The following is a 17,399-nucleotide window of genomic DNA, read 5'->3' as shown; positions in this document are numbered from 1 at the left end:
TCTGCTTGACCTCAAGCCCAGCAGTGAAGCCATTGCCTCTGTGTCAGAAGCATTGGACCTGCAGCATCCACAATGTGCTTCAACTTAACAGTTCCAGCTGAGCATAGTCTCCGGTTGAGACCTGGTTTTGCGGTCATCCTGAATGTCCAGTCTGGCCCCATGGATTAGGGGTTCTTCCAGAAGCCAAAACAGAGATGCTGTAGGCTCCAGTCTGCACCACTTGAATAGAGTCCAAGCTTTAAACAATCCTTGATAGAAGGGTGACAGGTCATGCATATTCTTAAAAACACAATCTGTTAGAAACAAAGAAGCGCCTAGACCCAAACCCTGTACCTTCTTTAAAATAACACTATGAGGTCTCCACAGCACATCATCAGTCCCTGTGAGGTAGCGCTGTATAATTTGTAGTCTAAAGGCTGCTGCTCTGCTCTCCAGATGCACCAAACCCTGCCCTCCCATCTCTTTTGGTAGGTATAGTACATTCTGTGGTACCCAGTGCAGGTTATCCCAAAAAAAGTTCACAAAGATGGACTGTACTTTTTTTAGCAATCCAGCAGGGGGCTCCAGAATGGTTAGCTTGTGCCAGAGGGTGGAGGCTGCTAAGTTATTAACAACCAAAACCCTTCCCCTATAAGACATCTGTGGTAACACCCATCTCCACTTCTGTAATCTCCCTTCCACCTTTTCCACCACCCCCTCCCAGTTTTTCCAAACTGGTCATCACCAGAAACACTCCTAGGTACTTGAAGTCCCCCTTCTTCCAATTTAGCCCCCTGGCAGCTGAGGGAGACCTGCCGACCACTTTCCAACCGCTAAGGCTTTGCTTTTTGCCCAGTTTACTTTAGCAGCTAAAAGATTCCCAAACCTTTCCACAAGTTTCTCAATCAGATCAGCATCATCTTGACTTTTTATGACGATAACTATATCATCTGCATACGCAGATAAGACAACTCTTGTGCCAAGATCAGGCAAACACAGACCACCAATAGAAGAGTGAAAATTGTGTAATAACGGTTCAATCGAAAGCGTATAGAGCATGCCTGACAGTGAGCAGCCTTGTCTTATACCTCTACATGCTTTGAAAGGTTTACACAACACACCATTAATTTTCAGTACACTCTCGATATCTTTGTACAAAACCTTAATCTTGGCAACAAGTCCAGGGCTGAGGCCAAACCTTTCTAACTCCTTCCAAAGGTATTGGTGCTCAACCCGGTCAAATGCCTTTTCCTGATCCAATGAAACCAGACCAGCATCAATGCCCAATGGACCAGAGACTTCCAAAACATCCCGAATTAGTGACACATTGTCAACAATGGACCTGCCGGGCACACAGTAGATTTGGGTCTGATGGATGACTTGGTCTATCACCTTCTTCAGTCTGTTGGACAGGACTCTGGAAAGCAGTTTGTAGTCTGCACACAGAAGAGAGACCGGACGCCAGTTCTTCATATCTTGCAGGTCGCCTTTTTTTGGCAACAATGTCAGAACAGCTCTCCTGCAGCTCTGGGGCAAGAAGGAGTCATTAAAACATTCAGTGAAGACCTCAATGATGTCGTCACACAGCTCGGACCAAAAAACTTTGTAGAATTCCGGCGGGAGTCCATCAATCCAAGGGGCTTTCCCCCCCTGCATGCTCTGCAACACTGTAGACAGCTCCTCTGCAGTCAGAGGACCCGCCAACTCCTTGTCACTCTCCTCTGAAATTCTGGGCAGCCCACTGCAGAAGGAGTCAAATACCCCTTCATTTTTGGTGTACTCACTGCTGTACAGAAGAGAGTAAAAATCCACAGCTCTCTTCTGGATCTCATTGGCCGTAGTCAGCAGGTGTCCTGTTGTTGACTTTAGGGCGTGAATGAAACTGCTTTGTCCATTCTTCTTTTCCAGGCTGAAGAAAAACTTTGAAGGTGAGTCCATCAGGGCGGCACTCTGAAAACGAGACCGGACCAATGCCCCCTGTGCCTTAACACCTAGCAAGTCAGCCAGCAAGGCTTTTTTGGACTTGAGGTCTTCAACACAGCCTCGGTTTCCTTTGGACCCTGCAGAAGTCTGCAGCTCCACTATTTCAGTGTCTAGATCCCTCATAGATCTGGTAATGTTACAAGAGACATTGAGAGTGTACTGTTGACAAAGCTGCTTGATCTGCACTTTCCCATAATCCCACCACTGTTTCAAAGAATGTAAACTCCTCCTTCCTAGTTTTGAAAATATCCCAAACAAATTTAAAGGTTTCTTTAAAGTGTGCATCTAGTAGCAGAGCAGTGTTAAAGTGCCAATAAGCAGACTTTTGCTTTTACGTTTGCAATGAAAACATTGCATGTCACCGTTGAATGATATGAAAAACCTACGGGCATAATCATGCATTCTTTAAAAATACTGAAATTATGCCTAAAAGAATAGAAATGATCAAGCCGTGCCATAGTAAGAGATGCTTCTCTACTATGAACCCAAGTGTACTGCCTGACATCCTCATGCATCTCTCTCCACACATCAACCAAACTATGAGTTACTATCAACTGCTTGATTGCACATCTGGAGGCAGCATGAGGTTCAATATGATTCCTGTCCATGTTGTCATTTTCTGTGTAGTTAAAATCCCCTCCCAGAAACAGAAACTCTTCAGGTCCACACTGACTCAAAACTGCACTGAGGTCAGTTAAAAACTGAACTCTGTCAGGCCCTGCATTCGGAGCATAAACATTTACAAACACCAAAGTGAAGGACTCATATTTGGCTCCAACTACCATCAATCTACCCTCCACTATTTCCTCAACCACATAAGATTGTGGTAAAGAGTTTTTAGAAAAGAGGAGAGCCACTCCTCCACTACATTTACTCAAGTGGCTTAGGACAACATCACCATCCCACTCCTTCTTCCAGTCAGTGGCATCCATTATATCACTGTGTGTTTCCTGGACAAACAGTTTTACAAATTCAAAGAGACATGCTCTCTTTCTCATGTCTCTAGCTCCATTCAGATTAAGTGTTGAGACTTTGACGTTGGCCATCGAGACTGATGAGAGAAAAAACAACACATGATAAAAGAACAACATTGAGCAGAGCAGGAAATGACTTGTCTTATACTGCTTCTGACGCTCCATGCTGTAATTCCTGTTTGAGCTTCTGAACCATTTTCCTCAACCTGTACACCTCCTGCTCAGTGTAGCCCCCATTCTTCTTTTTTTCTCATCTGAGATTGAACAGAGTGCATAAACAATTCTTTGTCGGCAAAAAAATTCTCAATTTTTATATTCCTCAATTTTTTTGTTTTTTTGCAAGAAATTCTTGATTCGGCGGGCATCATAGTATTCTTGATTCGTCGCCCCTGACAACTGGGACGAAGTGTGAGGCTGGCTGTCTACACCACCACCTTCCTCCTTAGACTCATCTCCTGACATTTGTACCTCGTGCTGTTTTTCCTTTAATACAGGCACCTAGCTGTCTATACCACAGTCCCCGTCATCCTCCTCTTCCTCCATACCCAACTCACCCTCAGACAGTTGTTCCTCATACTGCCTGCTTCTCTCCCTTATCAATGCTCTTCTTTTGGCTTGAGAGCCACTCTTTTTAGCCAACTGCTTTCTCTTTAGTTGCAGGAGAACTACAGACTTTGTCATCCTCCACCAAATCCTCATTGTTGCTCAACACTACACCTTCTGCTACTCCACCTGTAGTGTTTGATGCCACTGCCTGCTCACTTCGTGATTCCTTCCTAACATACGTTTTCCTTTGTACACTTTCCACCCTGTTTGGGTGGTTCCGTTTTGTCAGTGTGGTCTGGACTCTGTCCCTTCTCTGCTGTCTCTCCGCTGTTCTGCCTGGTTTCACTCTGTCCCTTTTCTGCTGTCTCTTCACTGTTCTGCCCGGTCTCACCCTGTTTATTTCCGCTCTCTCCTTCACACTGCGCTTTGCCCTCAGAGGAGTGTTTCTCAGGACAGGCCCGAACCAAATGACCCTCCCCACCACAGCCAAAACACTTCAAGGTCCCAGAGTTTACAAAGATGACGTAGTCAAAATCCTCAACCTTCACCCTAAGAGCTACATCTAAGTCTTGGTCTTTCTTGTTCAGGATCATTTGAACCTGTCGTCTGTGTGAAACTACATGTCGCACCAGCGGCGATTTGCAGCCAGACGACAGTTTCCTGATCGACGAAACTACTTTTGCATACCTCGAAAGCTCTCTTGTCAAAAACTCATCGGAGATGAACAGCGGGATGTTTGAAATGGTAGGGTCCGCGGTGGCGTAGCGGTCTAAGCGTCGGCTTGGTGTCGATGCAGTTGCCCACTGGGGACTGGGGTTCGCGCCCCGGTCTCGTCAGATCCGACTATGGCCGGACTCGATGAAGCAGCAATCATTGGCAACGCTGTCTTCGGGAGGGGGGCGGAGTCGGCGGCTTGTGTTCGTCATGTGAATGCGTCTCTGTGTGTGTCGGAAAAACAGTGGTTCGGCTTGGATTCGCCTTGTCACGAAAGTGGGGAGGCGCTTTCCTTCGAGACTGCCGGCCGGAGAGATGCAGTTGGCGAACGCATGCAATACGAGGGTGGGTGTTTGAATTAAAATAGGGATCAATTGGCCACTAAATTGGGAGAAAAAAGGGGAAAATCAGAAATAATTAAAAAAAAAAAAAGAAATGGTGACTCTTGTCGACGGCGTGGTGAGCGGCGACACTGACACCAACACGAAGCTGTCATTAACAACAACGCCGGCCTCGACCACTTTGTTTGCTTTGGCTACAGCGTTGACAAAAATCACCACAGCGCCATTCATCCTAGCAGCAGATTTAATGCTGCTGTGACCCACAACCTCTCCGACTGCCAAAGCACAGTCCTCCATCGAACACGGGAAACTGGGCGACACTTTAAGCCCATGTTCCCTGGTGAGTTTGGTAAACTCCATACCGGCGTTTAGCACGCCAACTAGCAAGCGCTTGTCGACCAAAAACACGCACACACACAAAACCTCTCGAAACCTCCTTATATACACAAAACAAACCAGTAACCCTACAAAACACACTGCAATATTTGCAAGGTGAAAATAGCAAAAAAGATAGAAAAACGCTCACAACCACTTTTGGGCGTCTGCGCCACATGCTCACTCACACTTCCGCTCAGAGAGAGAGAGAGCGGGAGAGAGAGATACGTAGATATATAGATATATAATATATTCCATTCCATTATCCAAGCCGCTTATCCGAATTCAGGTTGTGGTGTGCTGGAGCCTATCCCAGCAGTCATCGGGCAGTAGGTGGGGAGACACCCTGTACAGGCTGCCAATCCATCACAGGGCTGACACATTCACACCTAGGGACAATTTAGTAAGGCAGATTCACCTGACCTACATGTCTTTGGACAGTGGGAGGAAACCAGAGCCCCCGGAGGAAACCCATGCAGGCACGGGAAGAACGTGCAAACTCCACACAGAGGGATGACCCCTGAGGTTGAACAACCCCGGGGTTCGAACCCAGGACCTTCTTGCTGTGAGGCGACCGTGCTAACCACTGTGCCACCATGCCGCCCATCTTCCTCTCACCCTTTTCAGGTGGTTTGTTGTCTTTCTCAAGCTCAGGTCCTCTACCAGAGGTCTGGAAGTTTGAGGGTTCTGCACAGTATCTTAACTGTTCCTAGGACTGCACTCTTCTGGGCAGAGACCTCAGATATTGTTCCTGGAATCTGCTGGAGCCACTCTTCCAGGATCAGGAATCAGGAATAAGGAATCAGGAACAATTTATTGGCATCTCATTCATGTACTTGTGTACACAAAAGAGACGAAATTTCGTTTCTCCCAGCCCACAGCAGTGCAACACAAAAGACAAAAAAACTATCCAAAACAAAATGACACCACAAAAAACATACAAAAACATAGAGAACAAAGCAAAAAACAGTCAACAACACAGTCCATTCAGTAAGATTTGCAACACAGTCCAAAAATTTCACTGTCCAGAGATCGAACGCCAGTCAGGACGACCGTTGGAACTGCCAGTCTGCACGGGCCAGCAGTCGGCCCAGCCTGCCCCGCTTCCGCATCCTGTCAGACCGCCCTCGATGTTTCCTCCTCAGGCACAGCTCCAGGCAAGGGCCGTGGTCCATGGGCCAACAGCACGCAGCAGACCAGGCTCCCCCAGCCAATCCAACACCAGCTCTCCCAGCCAGACACCCTCAACACACCTCCCCCGCACTCCACACGACAACAAAAACCAGACAGAAAAAAACACTGCACAGTTGATGGTAGGCGAGGCCGCTGCCAGACTGCCCTTGGTGTTATTGGAACTACCGGTCTGCATGGGCTAGCAGTTAGCCTAGCCTGCCCCACTTCTACATCCTGTCAGACTGCCCTTGGTGTTTCCTCTTCCAGTGCAGCTTCAGCAGGGCCGAGGTCCCTCGGCCCACAGGAGGCAGCAGACCAAGCTCTCCCAGCCAATCCAACGCCAGCTCTCCCAGCCATTGAAACAAAATCTATGATCACATACATAATTCTTCACATGATGACACAAACTCAGACGCAGATGTAGACGTGGACGAAGACACTGCATAGTTGGCACTGGGTGAGGCTGCCGCAAACACGAGCTCACGCCGCTCTCCTCACACACCAGAAGTTTGGAGGTCACGGCCCCTGGTGCTCCTATTACCACTGGGACTACTGTGGATTTCACCTTCCACATTCGATCTAGTTCTTCCCTCAGTATTTCTCTAGCTTCTCATGCTCTTTCTTCCCGATGTTGCCATCGCTCAGGATTGCTACATTGATCACTCCTGCTGTCTTCTGTTCCTTGTCGACCATTACAATGTCTCGTTGGTTAGCCAGCACCTGCTTGTCAGTATGGAACTTAACTTAAAGTCCCACAGGATCTTAGCTCTGCTATTCTCAACCACCTTTGGTGGTGTCTCCCATTTGTACTTGGGGACTTCCAGTCTGTATTCAGTACAGATATTCCTGTACACAGTCCCAACCACTTGGTTATGCTTTTCAGTGTACGCTTTCCCAACTAGCATTTTATACCCTGCTACTATGTGCTGGACTGTCTCAGGGGCATCTTTGCACAGCCTGCATCTTGGGTCTTGTCTGGTGTGGTAGACCCCTGCCTCAATTGATCTGGTCCTGGGTGCCTGTTCTTGTGCTCCTATGATCAGTGCGTCTGTGCTGTCCTTCAGTCCAGCCTTTTCTAGCCACTGATAGGATTTCTCGATATGAGCTACGTCTTCTATCTATTGATGGTACATCCAATGGAGGGGCTTAATCTTCCATGATACCTCCTCTTCTTTTTCCTCTGCACTCTCTGTCTTCTGCTGCCTGAGGTACTCACTCAGCAGTTCATTCTGGTGGGGGGGGGGGTCTTTCTGATGTACTCATGGATGTTCCTTGTTTCATCCTGTATAGTGGCTCTGACACTCACTAACCTTCAGCCCCCATCTTTTTGTTTCACGTGCATTCTCAGGCTGCCGGACTTTGGGTGGAACCCTCCGTGCATTGTGAGGAGTTTCCATGTCCTGATATCTGTGGCCTTTATCTCCTCCTTTGGCCAGCTTATTATTCCAGCTGGGTGTCTGATGACTGGTAGGGCATATGTGTTGATAGCTTGGATGTTATTATTCCCATTGAGCAGGCTCCTCTGGACTTGTCTCACTCTCTGGAGGTATTTGGCTGTAGCTGACCTCCTTGCTGCCTCCTCGTGGTTTCCTTTTGCCTGTGTAATACCCAGGTACTTGTAACTGTCCTGTATGTCTGTTATCCTGCCATCTGGTAATTCAACCCCTTCAGTCCTCGCAGCCTTTCTTCTTTTTACACCATTTGACCGCACTTGTCCAGTCCAAATAACATCCCAGTGTCATCGCCGTAGAGCCTGGTGAGGTGGATCTGCAAGTCAATATCTCGTTCATTCCCGGCATACAGCTTGATGTTATCCATGTATAGGAGTTGGCTGACGGTAACTCCACTTCTGAACCTGTGTATATATACTATATATATATATATATATATATGTGTGTGTGTGTGTGTGTGTGTGTCAGGTTTTTCTATCCTAATGGGGATATTCGGTTCCCAGTGGGGGGTCTGTAGGCTGGAAGCCATGCCAAGGCCTACAGGTTACCTCACTATTTTTTGTTTTGTCTACCTGTGCTGTAATCTTTGATTCTTGTCCTCTTTGATTCTGTAGAGTTTGATGGGTTTGTGAAATGTTTTATTTCCCTATTGGTTTGATATATGTTTGTTGTATTTTGAATGTTGTTTATATAGAATAAAATAGAAAAAAGGATAGAAAAACCTGAAACCACCTACCTTGTGGGGATATTTTATGGGTCCCCTTGAGGAAAAGGGCCTATTTTAGGGTTAGGACTTGGTTTTAGGGTTACTGTTAAAATTACAATTAGGTTAAGGTTAGGGTTAGGGTTAAGGTTAGACATGTAGTTATGATGGTTAAGGTTAGGGTTAACGGCTAGGGAATGAATGTATGCAGTCAATGAGCAGTTGCCACAAGTATAGGGTGTGTGTGTGTGTGTGTGTGTGTGTGTGTGTGTGTGTGTGTGTGTGTGTGTGTGTGTGTGTGTGTGTGTGTGTGTGTGTGTGTGTGTGTGTGGTGTAAACTATTGGGTCATTCTCTGATAATAAGTTAATGCAGCTTTGTTTTGCAGTGTGATTAAAATGGTCACGTTCAAGGCTATCTCAGACCAGCATATCCGTTTTTACGCGGATAAGCATGTGCCAACAGACAGAAACTGAAGATAGATCTACACAGAGAACACCCATCACATACAGTCAGTTCTACATACTCAACTTCTCGGCGATTGTATAATTGGCATTTGTACCTAAATTACACAGTATTTACACCACTCACCACTGTCTGATGGGAGTAACCGCTATAATCAGTAACCAACCATGCTTAACACTTATTACTCTTTTTCTCTTCATTTTCTTTTCTCATTCAAGGAAACCTCTTGTATGCTACTTCATAATTCTGTGTTATATTTAAGGTGATCTAAGTAATCCACCAAGTCAAATTACTTGTATGGACTAAATTACTTAGCTGTTACACATACAGTAATTCTGATTCGGAGGCCTTTTTTGAGGCAAAAGGGTAATTTGAGCAACTTAACCGTTGTGTGGTGAGAAGATTGGTAGCAGTCTAGTTTCACCCAATCTCTACCAAAACAACAAGTAAAAATAAACAGTTGCTACCAGACAGAGAATAACAAATGCAGTGTTCTGCCTATAGTGCATAATGTTTTAAGTCGACATATGGGCCATCACGAGGTCTCTCAGCTCAACTGAGTTTGGACAGGTCTTAGAGGCAGCTATATATACCCCGAAATGTGAGGCGATAAGAGACTGCTGTGACTGCGAGGGCCATACCGACGCCTTCCAATTCAGCTGAGTTCAATGGTAAGTAACTTATAACTGGTTTCCAAGCAGGACTATATTAAAACTAGGCTCAGCTGTGGCGATGAGCCAAAGTTTAACCTGCATGGGGACACCATTTAAGATTTCTTTTTTTTTTTTAAACATATCACAAAAAACTGCTCAACAACCTGTTACTACAACTCTTTCTGTAGTATGGGTGATGTTTCTGGTGCACTTCACAAACAAACAAGGTACTTGGGAGAAGCAAGGGCCATTAAAAAGGGAAAGATCCCAGTAGCTTGCACTTGTTTTGAGAACAAAAAACTTTTTGTCAGTAAGAACCAACGTTTAAACGTGTGAGTCTTCTTTTTATGAAGTTCCTACTAATATAAAAAGTTTTTGTTCTCATTATAACTACAAGAGCAGCTGGATTCTTTCAGTTTCCCACTGCAACTCTTTTAGTCAGCAAGGACAATTGAATTTGAAAAGTGACAAGCAAGTCTACAGTAGACAGTCCTAGAGTAAATTTCTGTTTAGATTCATGCAGGGTAATTATCAATTATCTGCTCAAATAAACTCCAAAATGCTGCAATTTAAAACTACTACCTAACATTGATCCCCATCCCACCCCACCTGCCAACATGTGCAGGCTACTTATAGAAAAATAAACAAACAAATAAATAAATAATAACTATCCATCCATCCATCCATCCATTAGCTTGACCTCTTATCCTGCTCTTAGGGTCGCGGGGATGCTGGAGCCTATTCCAACAGTCATTGGGCAGCAGGTGGGGCGACACCCTGGACAGGCCACCAGACCATCACAGGGCATATCACAATAATAATAATAATTTAAATAATAAATAGTAAAACAAAAAAAAAGTCTTTGCCCACGCTCATCCATGCCTCTCCCTTTCAAACAGCCCTACAGTCTTGCTCTCACTGAGTGAAAAGGGTATAATGGCATACACAAGGAAGAAAGTAACAGTAATGTAATGTCTATGATATATGGTGTTGATCCTCTTAAGGTATGTTGAGTGAAGAGAAGGTGGAGCACAGCCAGTAGTGACTACTGTGGCTCCAGATCAACTTGCATGGATGTAGCCTGACTGGTAACCATTGTCCATACCAGCCAGCTGCTGTAATACAGCCTAAAATCGGCAGCAGGGCACATCATATGAGTACTTGCATACATTCCTGCTTTCAAATAGCATTGTCAACAAGCAAGTTTCATGGTTAAAGGCAAAAAGATGATCTTAGTGTAACACTGACTACAAATGGAACGAATGTGTATAGTTGGATAGCGTTTGCCACATACTTCCATTACCATCCCTGTGCTCTAGTTAAACTTATGGGCAGCTATCCCCATAACTGATAATCCTGAGTGCACCTCCATTATATTCTGCCATACATGCCATCTACTGCAGATGTTAGCTTTAGCCTAAACATTTTTCAGGTGTAGGGGAGGGGCTATAGGGAGGAGGTATTTTGTAATCCATTTAAAAGTACTTTGAGTTAAATGCAGGGTGCTAAAACAAACCACACTGGATATAAATAGATAAAAAGTACATCCTTCCGAAGTACCTGTGGACCTATCAAGATGATTGTTTTCTCGCTCGAGGTGAAATCTTACATAGTCCGCCAATTAATGTTGGAGAGGAAGACTTTTATCTTTTACATACATAATCCACTCTATTACCTTCACTAAACTGTCCAAACATACTGAAATTATAAACACATCCTAGCGAACTCTTTATCAAAACTATGCATTGCCAAACAAAGACTTTGAAATATGAAATAAGTTACCACAAAGAGCCAACTAGCCTTTTTTAGCCACCATCCCTTGGTGAACTCAAATGAGTGGCCATAAGGTACAACTGACCTCATAAAGGACAGAGGCCATGGGCTATATTGATTGATTATCCAACCTCCGTAGCTAAGTGGATTAATTCTTTATTCACTGAGCCAATTGTTTGCTCAATTAGAGAACATTACCATTTTAAACAGCTATCAATCTTTGCTACACCAGTTACTGATTCTTATGTACAAAAAGGTTGCACAAAGACAAGAGCAGCTAGCAATTAAAGCAATTTTTCCCTTTAATAAAACACATTTTCAGCACACATACTCCCATTCCATTTATGAATAGCCAACCACCAACAATAGCTGGCCTGGGTGTAAAAATCATAGTTTAATTAAAAAAAAAAAACACTGATAAAACAAACTATAGTAATGCAACGCTGAATTATTTTCTCTCTGAGTAAAACCTGAAAAAAGTTTTAAAGCTGACAGGAGCTTGGCGAGTGGAATTGCAATAACGATGAATGTCATGATACTTTAAATTTCTATCAAACAGTGTTGTTATGAGCTTAAAAGTGACTGAAGTGCGGAATTGATTTTACCAGTTTAGTCATTTTTGTGTCTATTTCACAAGCAGGGCGATAGCCCAAAGCCCCAAAAGTATTTTTCAGTCAGAATAACATGGTCAAACACAACATGTTAGAAGTTTGATCATAATACGTCTAAGCACACATGATTATTGAACAGCGCATAGTTTGCAGCAGCACGGTAAATGCAGTGAGGACTAAAATTGGACAAGGTGCTCCAAAACTACTGGGCCTCACAGTTTCAGAGAGACAGGGTACATGTATGTGTCATGTGTGCGTAAATCTGTCTATGACATTCTTACCTACTGTATGTGTAGGCGTGTCTGTCAGTCCCCACAGACAGCAGTAGCTCCGGGGCGGCTCATCCCACTGTAGCTACCCCGCAATCAACACGCAGAGGCCAAGTCACTGATTACTCCTGAGGGAACACAGACAAATTACATGTGAGGAACACAACAGAGACCACCACGGCAAGAAAGCTGTCATTCCCAATGTTGAAATAACTTCTATTCCACAAGGGTTCTAGTCCAATTCATTTAGACTGAGACTTTGATTTAGGAAAGGGCAATTTATGAAGCTAATACAAGCTGGTCACCAATGGCCTATCCACATTCTTGTAAATTCAGCTGGAGAGAAGGACCCTCGATGACAAATTGATATTTGCTCATTCATAATAATAATAATAATAATCATTAAATTTATATAGTGCTTTTCTAGACACCCAAAGCGCTGAATAATATATACTATATCATGGTAATTTATATCACTTATTGCCCAACATGACAGGGATACAGGCCAACCAAACCATCGCAGGGTCCATGCTGAAATGTGTCTCTCACAGCTAAATGTTTCACTTTAAAGCAGACAACATCAACATGAATATGGCTAAGTTGGTGTATAGGCAGAGTTATTATAGTTTTGGATTTTTCATTAGTTTTTATTTTTATTTCATTTTAAAATTTTGTTTTCAGTTTAGTTTCAGTTAGATTCCAGAGTGGGTTTGTTCATTTCATTTTAGTTTTTATTGTTTAAAAATGTTTAGTTTTAGTTTAGTTTTTATTAGTTTCAGTATTAGTGTCAGTTTTTTTAAAAATCATAAATATGGGGGGGGTTATTTGTCAGAGGGAATATTTAAGAAGTTCAGAATGGGTATTACAACACAAACACAACACTTTGTGAAGGCAATTGACTCACAGTCATGTAGACATGGCTGTCTCAATAAACACATGCACCAACCCCTCCTCATGCTTGTTGTGTTGACAAAATTGACCAAATCGACAAAGATTAAAAATGAAGACATTTTCTGTATAGTTTTATATTATTTTGTTTAGTTTTGTATGTACACAAAATCGTTTCAGTTTGTTTTCATTTTTTCTGAAGTCTTAATTTTTATTTTTATTTCAGTTAACTATAATGTTTTTCACACCTTAGTTTTAGTCAACGATAACAACCTTGGTATAGACTAGAAGTCAACAAGTTCTCTAGATTCATGTTTGCCTATCACAGATTAATGACACTGCCTTCATCTTGAACAAGGGTTATCAAATCCAGAAAAAAAAGTTGATCAATTTTAAGCCTTAGGAAAAAAGAAATGTAACTTCTCATCTTGACCGTTTTACAATACAAGAGCTGTTCTTCACCATCATGTCTCTCGATAAGTACACCGTACAGCTGCAGGTACATATCCCCCAACCCCTTATATACACACACATACACACTTGTACACAAACACGCTTGTACCAGGACAATTGACAAGCAGGTGCCTATAAGAAAGGGAAGAATAGTGGTGCGATAGGCTCACCCTTGTTGTTCTGAGTAGACAGGCCGATGGACAGAAATCGACAGGGTACGACTGAGGAGGCTGTGGCCCCAAAGTGTGAGAGGAGCCAGGCAGGGATAGTATGAGCACAGCGATTCAGAATGCAACAGATCAAATTACAGGGCTGGTAAATATAGCGGACGCCTATGACCTCCCCAGGTCGCTCAACACTGTGGCATTCCAATTTGCCTCTAGCATTAAGGCTTTTTATAGGCCAAGCTGGGTAAGCAGCAAGCCACTCCAGTGGTTATCATGTTGGCTCATTTCACAGACATGAGCATACAAAGCAGAAGAGCATGGGCAACTGCTTGATGATAATAATAATAATAATAATAACAATAATAATCTTTGTGATCACAGTGATTCATCGCCGTGCATCTCCAGCAATAACCAAAGCAGTATAGAATATGGAACAGAAGTTGTGCTGAAAAGTTAACAGTGTTAACCAATGAAGAGCATTTACAGGGGCTCTTTTTTAAATGTAGTCCAGAGGTAGCTGAGTGTTTCAAGAACCAGGAGAGAACAGTTGGCGGCAAGTGGACACAGAGGGGAACGGCAGGCGAATCGGCGGTCGCCGTGAGGTGGATAACATTACAGAGCAGACGGAGATGGGATGACACTTTCAGAGAGCCACGGACAAGTCCGTTCGTCGGTTGGTATACTGTAGACTGGTGTCGTCCTGAAGAAACACCATAGTTTTCACATGAAGATGCGGATAAGTCCACACGTGATTAGATAACCATTCGGTCCAGTTTGCTGGTGATGGGAGCGGGCCAGTGATAGTAGGCAAGAAAAAAAAAGAGGGGGGGTAAGGTGGAGGAGGGAGACATTCAAATGCGAAACCTGGCCATGCCTTGAACAATGGTCCTGGAGAAAAGGGATAGCAATGAACACGCTTGGTACGACAATGGCCGTTATACAATCGGCTCAAAGCAGGTGAACGTCGGCTTACGTCCGGTACCTGTTAGCCGCCTAGCTAACTCAAGTGAACAGACCTCCGCAGCACGCCAGGGCAGCGGTGGAGTGAGGTAACTGCATTCACTCACCCCCGCAGTTGGAGATCATCCCGACTCCGACGGGAGCTGTTGGTTGGGCGACCAAAAAAACGCTCTGAAAGTCGGTCCTTGCTTGGCTGAAGCTTGCTGATTAGACAATCACTTTGCCAACTTTACCATTGCCTGTGCCTGGCAATATGCGACAGACCGGCTACTCTGTTGGCGATCTTAAAACGAGGCGTTCGTTTCCAGCCATCTCCACCCGTTGCAGTTGTGGAGTTTTAAACAACCGAGTAACGGTCCTTGTCTCTTTAAGTATGACGTCATTCCGGTGTGTGTGTGTGTGGGGGGGGGGGAGTGGATTGGTTCGTTCGCCTATGCTAGCGTCACGGACGGACCGCCTCCCACACCGTTACCTTGGTGATCAACGTAAACATTATACAGCGCTTTCATTGAAGAAGGTTCTGCTCTGTTGAACGTACTTGATAAGGACTGAGTGAGTGGGGAAAGGACATCGCTGATTTCGGGACTATTAGTCTAGACCTTAAAGCTTGGTGTTACTAAGGGAAACATTCTGCCATGGAAAAACATCAAATTCCATTGCCTCAAATTCAAATGGTACAGCCCTGCATTACAATTCAGTTCAGTTCAGCCCCAGGGCTTAACAGTCACATCCTATTCTTCAACAAGTAAAACAATATAATATGTGTCAATGACCAAAACCTCCTATCCCGATACCTTTGATTCAGATGAGGGAAAGACGCCACAGAAGAGATGATGCCAACCGTCAAGTGTGCAGTGGCTGTCTGTGTGTACATGTCCTCCCCGAGCTCAGGAGTTATCTCTCGACTAGGGGGCTTGCTTTCTGTGTGGAGTAGGCATGTTCTCCACGTGCTCACATGGGTTTCTTCCAACATGCAAAAAGAACCGAATAAAAAACATGCAGAACGCTCTGCTGTCCTGCCCCTGACCATGACTAAGCCCACTGAGGCAATTTGAAATTTGTGATAATGGGCTATACAAATAAAATCGACTTGACTTGACACGGATGTCCAGCTGGAATTAGTCCCTGGGTGTAGAAGGAAAGCGCTTCTCACTGCTCCTGGCTGCCCCTGGAGGAAGGAAGCAGGATGAGAAAAATGCAGAAGAAACATTTCTTCAGCCACCACTCCCTGCGTGCATGCATGCGTGTGTGTATGTGTGTGCGTGTGTGTGCGTGTGTGTGTGTGTTAGCTGTAAGATGAATAAAGTCTCTCTCTTCTTCTTCTTGAGTGAATAGCAAAATGATCCTGTTCCTTTTCTTGTCCAAATCACTCAGAGGCGACTAAAGACCCTTTCAGCTGCACCCTGTTTTTCATCTTCAAGCCCCATATGATGCATGCGCACATGCCTGGTTCCAAAGTATATGAGTAAAAAAAAATCTGCAACAAAATTTTATGCCAGAAACAATGAATCATCTGCAGGTTTCCAGAGTCATTTAAATGTATCTCAAGTCGTGTTAAGGTTTCAGGAACGCTGCTGTAAAAGCCCACAAAAAAGAAAAGGAATGCCACACACAGGGAAGGGAGCCAGCCATTTTATTTCCATTCAAATCTTTCTTTACATTTGTTTGTGACAGTAGCGGAATGACATCAGTCTACTTGTTACTAGACCAGAAGCATTATGCAAGGTCCTACAAAAATGATTGACTTTTTTTTTGTAATTTTGTTAATGCCACCTTTCATTAATGTCACAGTAGTCATAAACAGTCCCACTTCACTAGCTTAAATACTGCTGAATAGACTGACCAGGAATGAATTCTGGGTCTTCTATGCGCCAACCCAACGTGAAACAGATGAAATACTGAATCCAAGTGAGCTCTGAGGCTGCTTTGTGAAGCAACCTATTTCAGTGGTATGTCAACATGTCTATATTGAGTGTTAAGATTCCAGTTTATTTGGGTGTGCGGCGTGCAAAGATGTGATGTTGTATATGCCAAGACACTCTTATTAGCGCGAACGCTGCAGCATTCACACTATTGTTATTCGAGTCTTTATTATTTTTCTTATAACCAGTTAAATTTCTACGGAGTATTTAAGTCAAGTAGGTCTGTCATTGTTTGGCGCAAAAGAAAGGAGGTTGTAGGTCATATGCCATTTTTTTCTATTACACCAGGCAAGATGAATCAAACACAGAATGCATAACAGAATAGTGTTTCAGAGTATTTTTGAAACAGGTCTGATGTCCTTACTCCCATTCATAAACCGAATGGTGCAGGATGTCACCTCCCTTTAATCTATCTGGTCCCTTTAAACACCTGCTTCAAGGAATTCAGAAAAAAGATAGTGGGATGTTGGTTGGTATACCTGATTATCTTTAAGGACTGCCAGGTGGCATCGAGATCATTTCAGGGTTGACAACAGGTAAGACACTAAGCTACAATAACAATAAAGAACATGGGACTATATGCTTTTTCATAAGTGAACAAACTCTGTTTGAATACAACTGGAAATTATTATAAATTCAGTCTACTCCTAGATGAGGTCATAGTCCTGATCTCAAGACATTGACTGCAAGCACACTACAGTACATACCTTACATAGAGCTTAATGTAAAATAAGGTCGGTATAGCATCAAGTGCATCGTTCAAATAACAGGCATGGCTTACGCTTTTATCTCACGCACACAAAAATACAAGCACACCATTAAGTCACCCGCTCTTAAAATCACTACATCCAACATTTTCACTTAAAACCCAATCTCACACTGACCAGCAGAGACATTATAAATGAACACATCTCCCCAGACCATGATGTCTGTGAAAAACATAACATCGGTGCCTGTCTCCATGCGCAATTTTCTGTCTGTGGTTCATGCTACACTAAATT

At 43.8% G+C, this 17,399-nt stretch overlaps 1 protein-coding gene across 2 annotated transcripts in view; it reads right to left on the bottom strand.

The window, feature by feature from the left end:
- usp2a (ubiquitin specific peptidase 2a) overlaps window positions 1-14,771 on the bottom strand; it is an 85,631-nt gene extending 70,860 nt beyond the window's left edge. For both annotated transcript variants that reach the window (XM_056283120.1, XM_056283121.1), the window contains exons 1-2: window positions 14,584-14,771; window positions 12,021-12,136 (exon numbers count right to left, since the gene is read on the bottom strand). The gene's annotated coding sequence lies outside the window, so the exon portion shown is untranslated. The remainder of the gene's footprint in view (window positions 1-12,020; window positions 12,137-14,583) is intronic.
- Between the last annotated feature and the right edge of the window lie 2,628 nt (window positions 14,772-17,399).

This window comes from Lampris incognitus, chromosome 7, assembly GCF_029633865.1.
Source record: "Lampris incognitus isolate fLamInc1 chromosome 7, fLamInc1.hap2, whole genome shotgun sequence".
Classification (NCBI taxonomy): Eukaryota; Metazoa; Chordata; class Actinopteri; order Lampriformes; family Lampridae; genus Lampris; species Lampris incognitus.
This window is presented reverse-complemented; position numbering and strand designations above follow the sequence as displayed.